The sequence below is a fragment of the Quercus lobata genome, chromosome 2, assembly GCF_001633185.2.
Source record: "Quercus lobata isolate SW786 chromosome 2, ValleyOak3.0 Primary Assembly, whole genome shotgun sequence".
Taxonomy (NCBI): Eukaryota; Viridiplantae; Streptophyta; class Magnoliopsida; order Fagales; family Fagaceae; genus Quercus; species Quercus lobata.
The window spans coordinates 19501697-19519133 of record NC_044905.1 but is presented as its reverse complement, the minus strand read 5'-3'; positions in this window follow the sequence as shown (position 1 = coordinate 19519133).

The window sequence follows — 17437 nt, the reverse complement described above, 5'->3', positions numbered from 1 at the left end:
GCTAGATATCAATTTAAGTCCACGTCATTGGGATACAGACAATCCATTTTGCAATTTAACCTAACCACATTTTCTATAGGAAGCTTAATCTAGTGAGAAAATATGACAAACCCGTTGTCTGCTTCGAAGACGTTAAATACTCGCACATTTCCAAGTTAATAAAATTGACTTCTAACAATAAACCCACATCTTGATTTCACATACTTCTGGAGTTTTGATAAGATTCTAAAAAAAAAAGAGAGTTTGGATAAGGATTATATATATAGACACACCTGCAAAGGAGGAATCTAGCATTTCACATACCTCTGAGTTTGGATAAGATTCTAAAAAAAAAAAAAAAAGAGTTTGGATAAGGATTATATATATAGATACACCTGCTAAGGAGGAATCTAATAGGTCTTACTGTATTGAAAAATAGCCAAAGTTAATATATTAAGGATTATGTTAATAAGGTTCTCTTGGGACATTTGTTAATAGACATTTTTAAGAAAATTTTCATACTACTTTCATGAAAAATATAAAAAGTTGTAAAAAAAGGTTAATTATTTTTATTTTTATTTTTCCATAAAGACTTTTTAAAAATAGTTCTTAAACCAATGTCTTTATGACATCCGTCAACTTTCCCATATACAAAAACCATTTTAATTGAAAGTTGTTTTGACTCCCTAAAAAGACCAATAAATTGTAATAAAAAAACTCAACCTTAATTAGTGTGAATTAGTACCTGTTAACTGACCATTTGTATAATCATACTTTTGTGAATTTCAATACAAAAAAAAGAGTAAACTTTCAAAATAATAATAATAATAATAATAGGAACGCATCAATTTATAAATTTATAAGAGGGAAGTAGAGCTTCAAGAACCTATTCTATCATACAATATATCAAAGGAAATTATTAGTTTACATTAACCAAGAGCTTTATAATTTAATTGATACCTCTCCATGCACAAAATGCTTGGGGGTTCGAGGTGAAAAGTTCGAGCTGTGCAGTTAGCAATTGTAACTATGTTTTGTGGGTTCCAGTTAGCTCAACTGATAAAGTCTCTGATGGTTGTATAAGAGATCTGAGATTCGATCTCCGCTTACACCAAAAACTGATTGGTGTCTTGGTCTGATGATAAAGAGCTATTCTATCATACAATATATCAAAGGAAATTATTAGTTTACATTAACCAAGAGCTTTATAGTTTAATTGATACCTCTCCATGCACAAAATGCTTGGGGGTTCGAGGTGAAAAGTTGGAGCTGTGCGGTTAGCAATTGTAACTATGTTTTGTGGGTTCCAGTTAGCTCAACTGGTAAAGTCTCTGATGGTTGTATAAGAGATCTGAGATCCGATTTCTGTTTACACCAAAAACTAATTGATGTCTTGGTCTGATGATAAAGAGTTACCATCAAGAGCAGACGTCATAGGTTGAAATTCTCTCTTAAAAAAAAAATAAGATCTACATTGTGCATTAAATGAATGCTGTACGCATTTACTTAACAGTATACACCATTCATGCAAATGTATACATTTGCAACAGCAACAGTAAATGTAAACCAACAATTATCAAAATTTCAAATTTACAAGTAGTTTTTCATGGTTCCCGACAGGCACTCCTGCTCTTATTGCGCTTCTATCCCACTACAATCACTTTATCACCATTACTATCACATCATGTTTTTTGCTTTTCCAAATTGTTTTCCAATTAGTGCCAATTACAATGTCCCTATCAACTCAATGTTTACACGTTTTCTTCTGCATCCATCCACTACGAATGCGAAGTGTAGTTATACAAATTCCCAAATTCAAGGGTTGACTTCATTCCTCTAAGCATTTTTCTGCAAAATTCTATAATATTTAAGGGTCAGCATTTTTCACTTTGGTTTGGAAAATTATGGATCATAACTTTTAGATTGCATATTAATTTTTTTATTATTGTTTTAGGCACTGACATATTTCAATGGAAAGGCAGACCATGATATGATTCTATAGCAATAAATTTTTACTTATTAATTTAGTGAGAACACTGTGTGTTTTCTTTTCATTAATTGGTTGAAAGTTCTAACTTCCGTGATTATTGCTGCAATCCCCACACAACATCTATTTGCCCCCCACTTGGGTAGTTTCACAGAGCTAGTGGATTTTGCTTTATTTTATGTTGGTGGTTGTTGAAACTCAAATTCCAAGTCTTGTTGGATGAACACTGCATCTTTGTTCCTATTCTTTATATTTTTTTTAATGGGTCTTTTCCAATACTTTATATTTAGTCAAATGTTGCTGCAAAGTGCAATTTCATGTCATGTATCTTTATAAAATTTGATAATGTGGTTCATGAAGCAAAAGTGACTTTCTTTTGTCATTAACCCAAATGGCATAGGTGCTGAATTAGTTGGAAATCCTGTACCCTTTTCCGCTTTGGAAGTTGGAGATATGGTTCATGCATCAGAGAGTCCTACACACCAAGCCAAGCAATATGCACATTTCTTCTCATGATGCAAATCTTACTAAAATATGGTTTTATTTTCATCAATTGTCAGTGTCAGAAATCACCATGGTTGATGTAATTAACTTGTGGAATTACATATATTTTCAAACACATAATTAATCCATAATGATGCTCCAAGTTTCCAATAAAATAATGGAAAAAGTTAATGAATGCGTGAGATCATTGGTTTATTAATTTTTTATGTGAAAAGACAAAAAAACAACCATTTTTTTAATTTTTTTTTATGAGAGTAGTATTAAAACTTTTTAAAAATAATCTATTAACAAATGACTGGAAGTCACCCATTAATAGGACTCTAAAATAATGAGATAAAGAAAGCAATAATCAATAATAACCTAGAAAAATAAAAAGTTATTATATTTAACATGAGAGTTTAAACTTAAAACCCCTATAAAATATTTAAAATAAGAGACTGACACCAATCTATTTTTTTTTTTTTTTTTGAGAAACAAACACACATACACACAAGGGAGAGAGGAAGGAGTTCTAACACAAAGACACACTATAACTCTACTCAAAAGCCATGGTAACTTTTAAGGGAGGATGGGGTAAGTTATACTACACACAACACACTCTTTTAAGCAATGTGAGACAATTACCTATTATTCAAAAACAAACACATACACACACACACAAGGGAGAGGGAAAGAGGTTCTAACACAAAACTACAATATATTTTATGATGTATTCACAATTGTTCGATTATTCATGGTAAAATATTTGTGATCAAATTAATCTTCAATTGATGAGATAGGCGATCAACAAATGAAATCAAGCCACGTGACAACATCAAATAAGAAAGCCATATGGCAATGTCATAAGAAAAGATCTATATAGAAAGTTCTTATTAAATGGAAGACCAAATTAAATTCATAATTAACTCTCAATAAATGCTGAAAGAAAATTTCAAATTAAATACGATTGAGTTGCCTATAAATATAGACTTCTCATATGAAAAAAGGGGGTAGAAGACTTAGAGAGAAAACACTACTGATACTCTGCCAAAATAGAGAGTTAGATACTCTGCCAAAATAGAGAGTTATCTCTAAAGTTCACAAGAATTTCATTGTTCATCAAGGCCTATTTCTACTTCTTCAAATCAAAGTGGGGATTTTCCTTTAATCTAGTTCGAGATCAAGTTAACGGCCCTCGCATCAAATCAAGCACGTTCAACTATTCATTCAACTTAGATACATCAAAGCACGATTCAAGATCAAGCTTCATAGCCCATTCGGATCGTAATGTTTCTTGAAGATCGAATCAAAGGAATTTATTGTACTATTTCATTGTAAAGATTTATACAGAAGATTGTACTCACATATATACAAATCAAATACAAATTGATTATTTGTTACACCATTTCGTGACCGACACCAACCTATTGTTTTAGATTTTACCACTAATTTGATTTTTCTACCTTCCAATGATTGAATGAAATTTCATTCAAATGACTAGCGGGGAGGAATTGAGCTCATTAATTAAAGAAATAATAAATAAGCAAGATCCATCAAATGATGCAACCCTATATATTAAAGTACCCATCACATGATGCAACCCTGTTAAAGTAATAATTAAGCAAGATCCATCAAATGATGCAATCCTATCCCAGAAAGTACTTTCGATGATGTGGCAAAGGTGATGTTTAATTAGAATTTAGAACATGAAGATCAAGATCAAGGTACATGGTATTCATCACAACTCGCAAGGATCAATCCGCCTCTAACGTCCCAACATACCTGTGTTTCAATTCTCATGAATTTGAGGACTCAATTTCAAAAAGATTTGTAATAAAAAAAATCAAAGAATTTTGCTTAAGAACTAGGCCTAGGTAGGAGTTTTGGCACAAAAATAAATATACAAAGTCGGAAATAAGTAGATTTTAATTAGTTTAATTAGTAAAATTTATTCTCATTTAACTCGAATAAGAGATTTGAGGTTTAGTAAATGTTTAATTATCAAAAGAAGTCAAGGAGACAAATTATTTAAACCATTTATTGTCATAAAGACCAATTGTTGCTTTGCCAATTCAGCTCTAATGAGAGTGCCGAGTGCGACACTAAAAAAAAAAATTGGCTACCCGAGTAACAATTTTCAACCAAAAAAGAAAAAGAAAAAGAAAATCCTCACATTATATGTCTATGATTTATGACTAATTCACTAATTAGGATGCTGAAGTTTCCACACAGAAGATTTACGGGAATAATGTAAATGGTGTAACAAATTTGTTTTGAAAAAATTAAGCAAAATTAATGTTTTTGAATTAAGCAAAATTATTGTTTCAATATATATATATATATATATTTTTTTTTTGCTAGAAAAATTCTTCGTATCTTTGTTTATAGATGTTAATGCTTACTGACAATTTGGGTGGTCTATTGATAGATTAGCAGGTGATTGCATTAAAAATTTGGGGGGTTGGATCTCGTGCTACCTAGGATGGGAAGAAACTGTGGGTTAATTCTAAAGGCATATACGCTTGGTTCAGTGGAAGGATAATCATCTAGGAAAATAAATGGGTATTACTATTACCAATAATACAAGAAGTTCAAATATTTGAATAATTATTTCTAAAATTGTACCTTGAATCAGCATTCCACAATTTGCTACAATATGTGAATACTATGATGAAATTATATTCTAGTCAAACTTAATTTCTAAAATACTCTTATCAAGTTAGTGCATTCATATTCCGTTATGCATATTAAATAACACATTTTACCAGGAAGTCACTTTATTTATTTTTTGTAATTACTTTAATAATATACCATACATCCCATTATTTATTCTCTTACCACTTAATTTAAATATTTATTTTAATTTATTTTAATTTTTTCTTTATTATTTGTTCCCAATAATCCTTTAAAAAAAAAAAAAAATCTTTCTTTGGTACCATATAGACAATGATCATCTATATATATTTAGATGATACTATAAATATGTGTTTTTAATTTTACATATTGCTACAGTAATCATCTATATTGAATAGATGTATAGTTAATATAATTGTCCTTTGTTCCAAATTAATATTTCGAAATTAATAAAAAAGAAAAATAATTGACAACACATGCTTGAATATTGACATAATAAAACACACATGTAATTAAAAAAAATATATAGATGTTTCCTAAATAAATTTAATATAAATACAATTTTGTATGAGAGGAAACCTAGTGCGAAAACCTATAAAGATTTGTTGCACTGTTACGACAAAGAGTATGAAACCAATAATTACAAAGTAAAGGCTAGCGGAACAAATAATTACAAATGTTAAACATATTATAAAAATAAACATTAACCATGTATGGTTGCACTATTTTGAGAGAGAGAAATTTTTTTAGGGACGGACAGCCAACTATGATTTGTTGGAGTCTTTATTTTTTTAATCTATCATGTAAGTCAAGGAACATCTGTCACAAATCATTGAGTAAGAAATTACTCTTCTCCATAATGAAAGCTCAACAAAATAATTGACTAAATATTTGAAAGGAATAATTTTTTTTTTTTTTTTTTGGTTGAGAAGATAAGGAATAACTATTTTAATCTTGAATCTATCCCTACATACTAGATGTATCCTAAGAATTCGACTCACAAATAGTGAAAACCAAGAACCGTGTTTTTCCCTTCGAATGGAGCCACGTTTAGGAAAGAAAAATAAGACAATTTTTTAAAACCTATCAAAATTGCCATTCCAGCTTGCTCCAGTTAGCATGGAAAATAAGCTACTTAAAATTCAAGTGACAGTATGCAATCTTTTAATCAATTTTTTTTTAATATAAAAATAAATAATGTGTGTGTAGGATGGGGGATTATACATACCCGGGAGAATAGTAAAGTGTCAAAAAGTCTAGAATATTGCAAGTATGGAGTTATAATTAGACAACGTAATAATTTAATGGTAGATTTGTGAATTAAAAACTAAAAAGGAGTCAACTTCTAAGATAGGTAACATGATCTGAGAAATTCATAATTAAGCCAGACTAGTTGTAATCCTTCCTAAACTATTCATATATAATTCTGTCATACAATTGGAGTTAAAGCCTAAAAATTCATTAAAAAACCTATGATATTTCATATTCTGTTTTCCCTATTTGGCTTAACACAAATGACAAATTCCATTAGCAATTATGATCTCAAATGAAAATTGAAACCCACCTAGCTGTTCCAGCAGCACGTCTGAGACTGAGAGTAACTTGACCAAAAAATAAAGTCATCCATTTTGTTGATGATGATTCCTAGAAAGTTATCACATGGGGTTGCAATGCCCAACTTGTCAAGATTCCTTGACAAAGGATCCCATTGATATGGATTGGAGATGGGAGAGAAGCAAAGCACTCAAAAATATCTTTTCTTCAAGAGGAGAGAAATAGTATCTCTTGTAATAACCTACCACAAGTCATTTCTATAATTCTTATTTTTCTCAGCAATAAAAAAAAAAAAAAACTCTACAATAAACCAATTAATAAATAATAATGAGAGGTTGGTCGGATCAATTTTGACAAATGAGCAAAAATTAAATGGGGGCAGTTTGAGTCCAATAGCACTGGATTCATTAAGATGGTGACATGTATCTATTTTTGAACACGTGTGATCATTTGACCAGGTCCAGTGCACTAGATACACTCGACCTAATCCAAACCCAAATTAAATTAGACAATGTTCACTTATCGATTTGTTTCATAGCCTATTAGAAGAGATAAAACTTTTAGTCTTCAAAGGAGTGTATGAGACATGAACATTAAAAAACAAAAACAAGTACTTACAAAAACAAAAAAAATAACAATACCCTTTTAGCCTTTTTGTGGAAATTTGTGACTTGAACCTTATGATAGATATTAAGTCATGGTACTATTTCTTTTTGTTAAAAGTCCTTTTCTAAGAAGAAAAACGTTCTTAATATAGTCAAACGAGTCAAGACCACCAAAAAAAAAAAAAAAAAAATCTTTTGTAATAAATATACTGAGTTATCTATATTATAAAACAATTAATAAATAACAATGAGAGGTTGGTGGGAATCAATTTTGACAAAGTAGCATAAAATTAAATGACTCGTGGGTGATTTGATGTGTCTATTACAAGAGATATAACTTTGTAGTCTTCAAGGGAGTGTGTGAGATACCAACATCAAAAAATTTAGAAATAGAACTTTGTATAATGCAAATACTTGCAAAAACAATAAAAATAATGTAAGGACACAAAAATCAGGCTATCCAAAGACTCCAAACTCACCTAGAACAATGAAATTAGTGCAGTCCAACTAGGCCCAAATCAATAAATATTTGTAAAATAGTGGGTTGAAAACAAAGGAGAAGGGGTTTAGCCCGAGGACAATAACAGGGCAAGAATGACTAAAGATCAAAGTTTATATATATATGAGGCTTGTTATAATTAAGCTAGCCCGAGGAGGCAGTTCTTATACAGAATGGTACACTGTTCACTTTCTTTCTCTCAATCTTCTTCTTCCAATTTTTCTACCCCCTTTTATCTGGAAGTTCCCTTCCCTTATATACTTCTCAGTCCATCATATCTTGGCCCTTCATCTCCACCTACCCAAACTCTCCCTATGACACTTGTCCCCTTAAATTTCTGTTGAAGGTGGTAGAAGGATCTGCTTAGCTGTGAATTTCACTGGTTACTTCCTCATCAATATAGTTGATAAAGCCGTTGCCAGACATTTAATACAGAGGCAGTAGGTGGACTCTCATTAGAAACTTCCTTCACCTTCCATGATTCTCTCTCTATATCCCATCCTCCTCATTCGAACTTCCCAGAAGTTTTTTGTCTCTTCTCATCCTATCCTTGGGTAGATCCCCTCTTCGGGCTCTTGATGCCTTAATAGTGAAAACTACAGTTCATTATATCCTTCCTCGGTCCTCGGGCCCCCACAAATAACAATACCCTCTTAGCCTTGGTGAAAATTTATGACTTAGATTTTATGATAGGTATTAAGCTTGATGGTTCTATTTCTTTTGGTTAAGAATTCTATCCTGAGAAGAAAAACGTATTTAATATAGTCAAATCCTTAGACTCAAAATCAGAAACCCTAGACAACAATTTGTCAATTTCTTCCCTTTTTTTTTTTTTTTTTTTTTAATGTAAAGTATTGTTACAAAATAAAACCAAAAAAGAAATAACAGAGGATGGAAATGATCCACCTAGCTCAAGAATACTTAAGCAAAAATCAGGGATGGTGGAGATGAGATCTTTTTTTCTTCTTCTTCTTTTGTTGGATAAAAGAGATCTTTTCTTCTTGATTACACAAAAAAAACACATCTAGCAATATTTTTAGCAAAAAAATTAGTTCCTTGCTAGAAGTGTTTTAATCCAAAACACATCTATCACTATTTTAAGCAAAAAAACACATCTAGCAATATTTAGGATTTGTTTGATAACGGTTTTCAATTACTACCCTTTCGATTTGCCTCAGAATTTGATATCTTATCATTCATATTATGTTGCAGCAAAGTGTCACAAATAATATGAAGTTCCTTGATTCTTCTTTTGGTAGACTTGGCCTTTCCCCTTAATGTAGCACAATTTTTTCCAAGTCAATAATAGATTTAAAATTCATTTCGAAGAATTTAATAGGCTAAGGAGAACTGACCAAATAATTTTTGCAATTGGGCACTCAATAAATAAATGCTGGAGGGTTTCCTCCTCAACTTCACAAATATGCATCATTTTTCCTCCAAATTGATTCTTTTTCCAATCATGACCCTAGACCACATTTTTGTATTTTACTAAGTTTTTAAAATCTCAAAATAATATTTTCTAAACATAAAATCATATATTTTTTGAAGAAGTAAATTTGATTCCAAATTCACCGACCTGGACCTCAAAGAGATAATTTTTATTTTTTTAAAAAAATGTAGAAATGATTTTTTTTTTCTCTTTTTGTCATTAATATGCTCTCTTAGGATACCCATTGTATTCCTTATAATTAAACACTTTTGAAACTGTCCATGCCAATTTCACTCCCAGATTATAGAACTGTACGTGTTTATACAATTATGATATATATCTCAAAGGTTTTCAAATCTGGTCTCATTCTTTAGAATTTTCAGAAATTATGAGTAACAAATTTTTGGCAAGTGAGAAAAAAAAGAAGACCAATTTAGATGAATGATGAGTTATGATCGATGCTTTTTTACGTTCAATTTAGTTGCGATTTAGGCCTAATTGAGATAAGAATTGTGCGTAGATTACAGTGTAAAAGGTTTTCTCTAAGGTGTAGCCTACCCGAGATGTACCTTCTCTCTCTCTCTCTATTTTTTTTCTTTGAAGTTAATAAATACCTGTTAGGTAACCAATAAATAAAAAAAGAAGTCCCTTTCTAGTTTTTACCAAAAGAAGTAAAAGGAGCTAATGGTTTTTACTAAAATTCTCCCATGCATTTAAGAATTTTGGTTTGCCCCTTTCTTTTAAGATCGATTATCAACCTTTTAGCTACAAAAAAGAGGTGGTCCATGACACCTAGGGACTCCAAAGTTACCTATTTAAGTATTTTAATGAAAAAGGAGAAGTTTGATGGTTGGTACATCAGGGGCTTTTTGGGCGTGGTCTCTGGTTCCCGGAGATCCATTCCTTTTTCAACTCTCATTGTATTAGTTTATTATTAATTTGCACAGTGTTGGAGTAGCGTCTTCCACAAATTCTTTCCTTTTCAAATAATTAAAGTGATGAATTTGCAAAAGAAAGAAAGAAAAAAAGAAGAAGAAGATGAAGATGAAGATGATGATGCAATTGAATATTTTCTTTGTTGTACATCCCTTATATATAATAGATAAATCAAAACATCTTATGGAAAAAATGGGTTTCAGCAAATGTTTGAATTGCTATTTTTGAGCCAAAATTAAAGTGTGGGACTCATACATTCTTTGAGTCTGGTCCAAATTGGAACGTGTCATCTTCCATGAAGAGATTAATGTGATGTGGTTACTTGTCCAAGACCATTTAAGGAGTGAATTGAAATTGAATCTTAAAATACCAAATTAAACATGGTTTAAAGTGGTTAAATCCATGAGTTAGACGTAGGAAAGAAATTAGACATTTTATAAATTTATATACTTATTATGGGCACATGTCCTTGTGGGTTGTTTAACATTAAATAATTATTTATTATTTATCAAAATGTAAAGTGTCTATTACTGTATGCTATTTTTTTTTTTTCTAAAACAATTTATGTTCATGTTGCACTATTATAAATAGTGAGTCTCTCATTTATTTCAAATAGTTTTTAGTTTTTGCATCTCACGATCATAGTCAAAGAGAGACAAAGAGGCACAATTTACTTTGCAACATTCAAATTATTGTGCTTCTATTTGCTATGATCATTGTTTTATGGGAGACAGGTGCCCAAGAGTCTCAATGTATCATTTGTTTTAAGGAAATTGTATCAAACCCAAGCCTTGATTAGAACTTGCATCATTTATTTTTTGCGCACTCGTACCTTAACTTTGGACCTAATGTCTGGTGCATAGGCCTTTGTAAAGGGTCCAAGTTAGTTAATGGACTTAAGTCAGGTAGCGACCTCCAATCCTCCGCCTCTTGGCCCACTTGGTTGAGACATACTTTTAAGATCAAACCGTGGTCTTAGGATAGTGTGCTCATAAACATAATATTTTATTTTTTGAAAGAAAAATTTAAATCCATTAAACAAAATAAAGATGGGTGTTCTTAGTATAATTATTAACAAACAATGTTAGGAAAATTTTTACATAACATTTGTGAGAAATAGAAAAAATTGTTAAAACATTAATTACATTTTTTTTTCTTTTCCTATAAAAAATTTTCTAAAATAGTTTACTAATAGAGTAAGACTTAGGTACAGTATTTAGGTAGGGGTGTCAATGTTCGACCCAACCCACGAACATGACATAGACTCGACACAGATTTTTGCGGGTTAGGGTTGGGCCTTAATGAGTTTTGCTCATAAACGGCTTGACCCGAAAGCGACACGATAAGAAACGTGTCATAAGCGGGTCAACCTATGTAACCTACAATAGACACGTTTGACACGTCAATTTATTTGTGTCAACCCGAAATGATCCACTTAACACAACCCGTTTAACTCATATAACAAATAAATATTCATTTTATTTTAGATCTGTCAAATACATTTAATATCCAATATATATTTTAAATTTAAAAAGAAAAGTGAGTAATTACAAAAACTTACAAGGGATATAATTGAAAATTGAAACTTCACAAACCCTAGATCTCTAAACCCTACAAACCCTAAATCTCTAAACCTTCTTATAAATATCTAAATTTTTTTTTATTTTTTTATTTTAGCTGTACTACTTACTCTACTATCTTATAGTCTCACGCCCAATTCTCATACTCAAAGTTTCAAACTGGTTATTGCTCTCTCTCTCTCTCTCTCTCTCTCTCTCTCTCTCATGTGTTTAGTGAGTTTTAGAATTAAAAAAAACCGTTTTCTTGGTGTTTCAAAATTCTGCAGTAATTTTTTCTGCATAATGTTTTTGTTCTATAAATTTTGAACCCATGTGCCGTTATTAATATATGAGATATATTAATTGTTGATTACAGCCACGGTTGTAGCTTCTTTCTTGTGCCGCGTGTTTTTTTTTTTTTTGGTATTAGTGTTAGACACTGTCTGCATATCTTGCAAGTGGGTTTATTGAGATAGTTTATAAACTAGAATCTATGGATGATAATCGTAGCACAGTCAGGATTAGCCTACTGTTTGCTCCAATTCTTTCAATATTAATACTTAGCATTTGGCGAGTTCCTAGGATATTATATTTTTGTTGAACTATGTTATTTTATTTTTGTTAAACTATGGCATTTTTAATTTGGGTTGAAGTGTGCACTTATTTTGGAGTGTAAAGAACTTATTTCTAGATGAATGTTATATTTTTGTTGAACTATATTATTTTGAACATGGGTTGAAGACTTAAATTGTATGCACCGTTTTTGGGATGTAAAAAAAATTATTTCTAGATGGATGTTATATTTAATATTATGCAGGTTAAAATGAATTGTGTTACATTCGTGTTAACCTAATATGACTCGTTTATTAAGCGGGTCAAATGGGTTGGGTCAGGTCAACCCGTCTTATTAACAGGTTGTGTTAGGATTGAAGGATCATGACACAATTATTAAATGGGTCGGGTTAGGGTTAAACCATTTAGTCGAATACCCTTATCTCGACATGACACGAACTCGACACGCTAACCCAATTGACACCCTTATACTTAGGTGTTGTTCCTTAGATTCATTTTTTAAGATTCTGCTATGTGGATTTTTTTTCTCATGGGATGAAAGTGAATTTTTTAGTTAAGTAGGTTTATGGTTAAATTTTAAAAGAGAAACCTAAGGTATAACACTTAAGATGTTAACCTTTCTCCAAAACAAATACGTCCAATAGATGTGAAAGGTTCATGTAATTGTCTCAATCGTAGGAGTTAGATTTGGGTACAAAACGTTTTAAATATTGATAATTTGATAGCAGTAATTGCGCGGCAAGATATATCCACCACTTCACATTTTCTGCGGTATATGCATGTAGTTTATATCAGTGTCCTGAAAAAAAAAAAAAAAAAAAAAAAAAAAGTGTACATCGCGTTTTCTTCTAAAAAAAAAAGTGTCAGTGAGCATTTTTTTTTAACGTATTGTCTGTAATCAGCTTATAATAAAAGCATTAATAAATAATTACAACTACCTTTCACATTTCTTCTCGAGACGATAAGTTTGAAGTCAGGCTTTGGGTAAATGGTGATTTATTTTTCACCAATTTTTAATAAGAAAATTAGTTGAGAGATCAAAAGTCAAAACATAAGAGCCTCCCCAGTTGCCTCATCTGCCTTTCTATTTACTTCATCTTACTTCAATCAAAATTGGGAAAAATTAAAAGAATGCTCTAAGGATATTGGTTTATGAAGTATTTTTATACATTTTTTATGGAAAAAAAAATAATTTTTTAACAGTTTTTTATATTTCTCGTAAAAGTTATAATAAAACATTCATAAAATATTTTATTAGTATATTCCCTAAAGGCACCTGTTAACTAGACTCATCAACATAACAACAAATTGACTTTTACATGTTTTACATTTCATTAAGAATTGAGTGAACAACTTGAGGGGGTAGTGTAAGAAAGTATACACTTTTCATGACTCTTGAGTGGAGTTTGTAGTGTACTTTTATGTTAGAATCTCATTTGTACTCCCTTTGTGTGTGTGCGCGTGCTAAAAAAAAGGGCCACATTACTTAAGAGAGTGTATTGTGTATAGTATAACTTGCCCCCTATTCTCTTAGAATTTACCATGGCTTTCGAGTGGAGTTTGTAGTGTGTCTTTGTGTTAGAATCTCATAGGGATCAGGTAGGAGCCAGGAAGCGCTAGTTTGCAATGGTTTGAAGGTATTTTTACATCCTTAGTAAGGTGACTTCAACATACATTAATGAGATAAGGATGAAACATAAAGGTAGGGCAAAGTTGACTTCAACATACATTAATGAGATAAGAATGAAGCACAAAGGGTTCGCTGTGGGTTGAAGGTATTTTTCCATCCTTAATAAGGTGACTTCAACATACATTAAAGAGATAAGGATGAAACACAAAGGTAGGGCAAAGATGACTTCAACATATGTTAAAGAGATAAGGATGAAACACAAAGGTAGGGCAACCGTGAGATTGCTAAGAGAGAGAGAAAGTAAGTGTACATTGTAGGAGATGGTAATAGGATATGTACACAAAAGTAAATTATAAATAGGATATATATAAAAAAAAATATTAATTTACACACACACATATATATGGGCCCGGGGTAGGATGGGTTGAGATGAATTAGGATGAGCAAGAGACTTGTCCCCTTCCTTGCCTTGTTATCTATTAGGGATGGGGAAAACCCTCATGGTCATGGGGCAAAGGCGGACTAAGGATGGGGGAAATTTTTTGCTATCCCTACTAATTTGTAAAAATTTGTGATAATGTGAGGTAAAAATAGGACATAAGACATGAGAGTTTTTTATGGCCTACATCCATGGATAAAGATCCAAAGGTTACATTTTTCTCATGGAGTTTTATTGAAAATTTTGATTGTGAATGCAACTTTAATTGTTTACAATGATTATTCTCATAAAAAAATGTAAGCTATAACAATAAAAGAGGGAGGATTTGAATTCTAGATGTTTCTATTGGAAACTCCAATAGGTGTGAGTTGAGTTACAATCCTACAAGGCCTTGGTAAATTTACAATGATTTTGAAATAATTTAAATGGAAAAAAACCTCTTAATTTAAGAAATCAAATTGAATTTGTAGCATTTAAACATGCATGGATAATTATATATCCTTAACATTATTTTTTGAAACCTTATAATCTTAAACAATTTTTTGACTTATACAAAAAGAAAAAAAAAGCATTGATTTGATATTCATATTTATTTATTTTTGATAATTTGATAATTGTAATGGTAGAGGGAAGATTTGAACCTTAAATATCTCATTTGATAATTTGATAATTATGATCCTACGAGAACAAAATGACCCGGATCATAGTAGGATCATGCATTTTTTAGCATCCTATGTAGGATTGGTAGGAACGTGTGGGATTGGTAGGATCAGACCAATCCTACGATCCTAAATGATCATACTAAAAACCCAAGTTTGCTTTAGGTTGGCTTAAAAAAAGAAGAAGCCCAAGCAATGTTGTACCTTTGGTTTTCAATGTAAGGTGTTGATGAGAGTTCAAGAATTGCTGCAAGAGGAAAAAGTGTGTTAGTTCATGATATTGATGATGAATCTCATGATGAGAATGATGATGCCAATGACGATGATGAATCACCGGGATTTGAGAAAGTTAGTGATTTTAATGATCATCTTATGGATGTTGATGCTGGGAAGGACATGGATGACATAAGTAGATGATGATGATGATGATGATGATGATGATGATGATTATGACGGTGGCTATGATATGAATCTTAGAATAGATAATTAAATGTTCACTTCACATTTATTTTTATATTACTATTGGATTTTACATTATAGTTAGCTAGTTGCCATTTACAAACTTATTTTGGATTTCAACTTGAAAAATATTTTCCAAATGTGTTGATGGTAGTTAATTAAACATTTGACGAACTCTTTGGATACATTGTGTTATAACTTAAATATAGTTGTTTTATTAATATAAAGTATAGTTATAGACATAGGTCAGGCAGCAATTCATGGTATAAAGAAGACATTATATTGATGTATATCTTTTTTTTATTTTTTTATTTTTATATAAAATTTATTTTTTTACAGATGAATTCATACTTTATGAGATTAATCAACATACAAAGTGACTATCAATTTGTTTTTAGTTTTTTTTTTCCCCAAAAAGTAGATATTATGATTAATGATCCGATCCTATGATCCACGATTCCATTGATCTTCTATGATCCTATATAGGATTCGACTTTGACAACCTTGGTTACAAGATGCTTAACAACTTTAACAACCTTGGTTACAAGATGCTTAACAACTTTAATTTTAGGGGTTAGTTTACCTCCAGTATTTTTTCAATTAGACATGTAATTAGTTTCTTATTGAGATAGAATGGCGTGGTAGTGAGTTTTAATATCCACATTTTAATTTAGTTAGTGAGTCAGCAGGTAATATGATAATTTCTCATTAGATAAAAGTAAATTTCAGTTAAAAAATACTTATAATAAGCCAAACCCTTAATTTTATATAATATTTATTAGCATTAAAAGATATTTAAACACATATTAATATCATTATACATATAGACATGTGTGGGGCCCAAGAATTTGTAGTCCTGACCCATTTTTACATTGGGGCCCAAGGCCCGAGCCGAGGACGTGTAATAAAAGTCCAAGTAGTCTTAAGACATAGTCGAGGATAATTCTGTCCTCGGCATATCCGAGGTCCCCCTGAAAGAAAGGGCAAGAACGGTATAGGAACAGTTTTGGAAAAAATCTAAAATATCTATGTCAATAGAGAAGGGGACACTGGATAGTATAACGACCAAGGACAAAGGGAAAGCTGCCATTACTGCCATTGAATACTTTGCACCTGACAGAGCCATACTCTTCAGCTTTTACAACCACCCCCAACCACTTTGGGTATGGGCTGATGGGACAAGTATCAGTCCTGGAAAGTTGATCCTACACGTGGACGTAGGATAAGGGATACATGCTAATATAAAAGGAGAAGCAAGCAATCCGAAGATTGTGGTTGGGAAAAAAGGCCAAGAACCAGAGCCTCCCAGATTGCCTCAAAGAGAAAGACTCTTCGAGCGAACACGGTTTAATTCTGTATAAACACCACGACTAACCACCGTCCGGTGACCAAGGCCTAGCCTTTCAAACCCACACTCTACAAATGATATTGTTTGGGCTTTTTTTACGTGCGAACCCAATATCATTTTGGGTCGTTACAAATTGAGTCCTTACAATTGGCGCCGTCTGTGGGAAGAGCTTGTATCTTGGTACAGGCGGTGGGTTGAGACAATCCCCCACATCATTTCCAATAGCCGGTTGTAGTGTCCTAGCATAAAGTTCCACTAGGGGCTATGCTTCGTAGCGTCAGTAGCGCGGATGGTTCTAGGGGCTTGGCCGAGGAGCTAATCCCCCTAAACCACGGTCCCACGCCATAGCCGAGGGGTTAATTCCCCCAACTACTTAAAAAGCTAAGTTTTGGACAAAACCAAGGTATTGCATGGTCCTCGGACTCAAACCTATGGGGAAACCAACTACTTAAAAATCAAGTTTTGGACAGAATCAAGGTATTGCATGGTCCTCGGACTCAAACCTATGGGGAAACCAACTACTTAAAAATCAAGTTTTGGACAGAATTAAGGTATTGCATGGTCCTCGGACTCAAACCTATGGGGAAACTAACTACTTAAAAATCAAGTTTTGGACAGAACCAAGGTATTGCATGGTCCTCGGACTCAAACCTATGGGGAA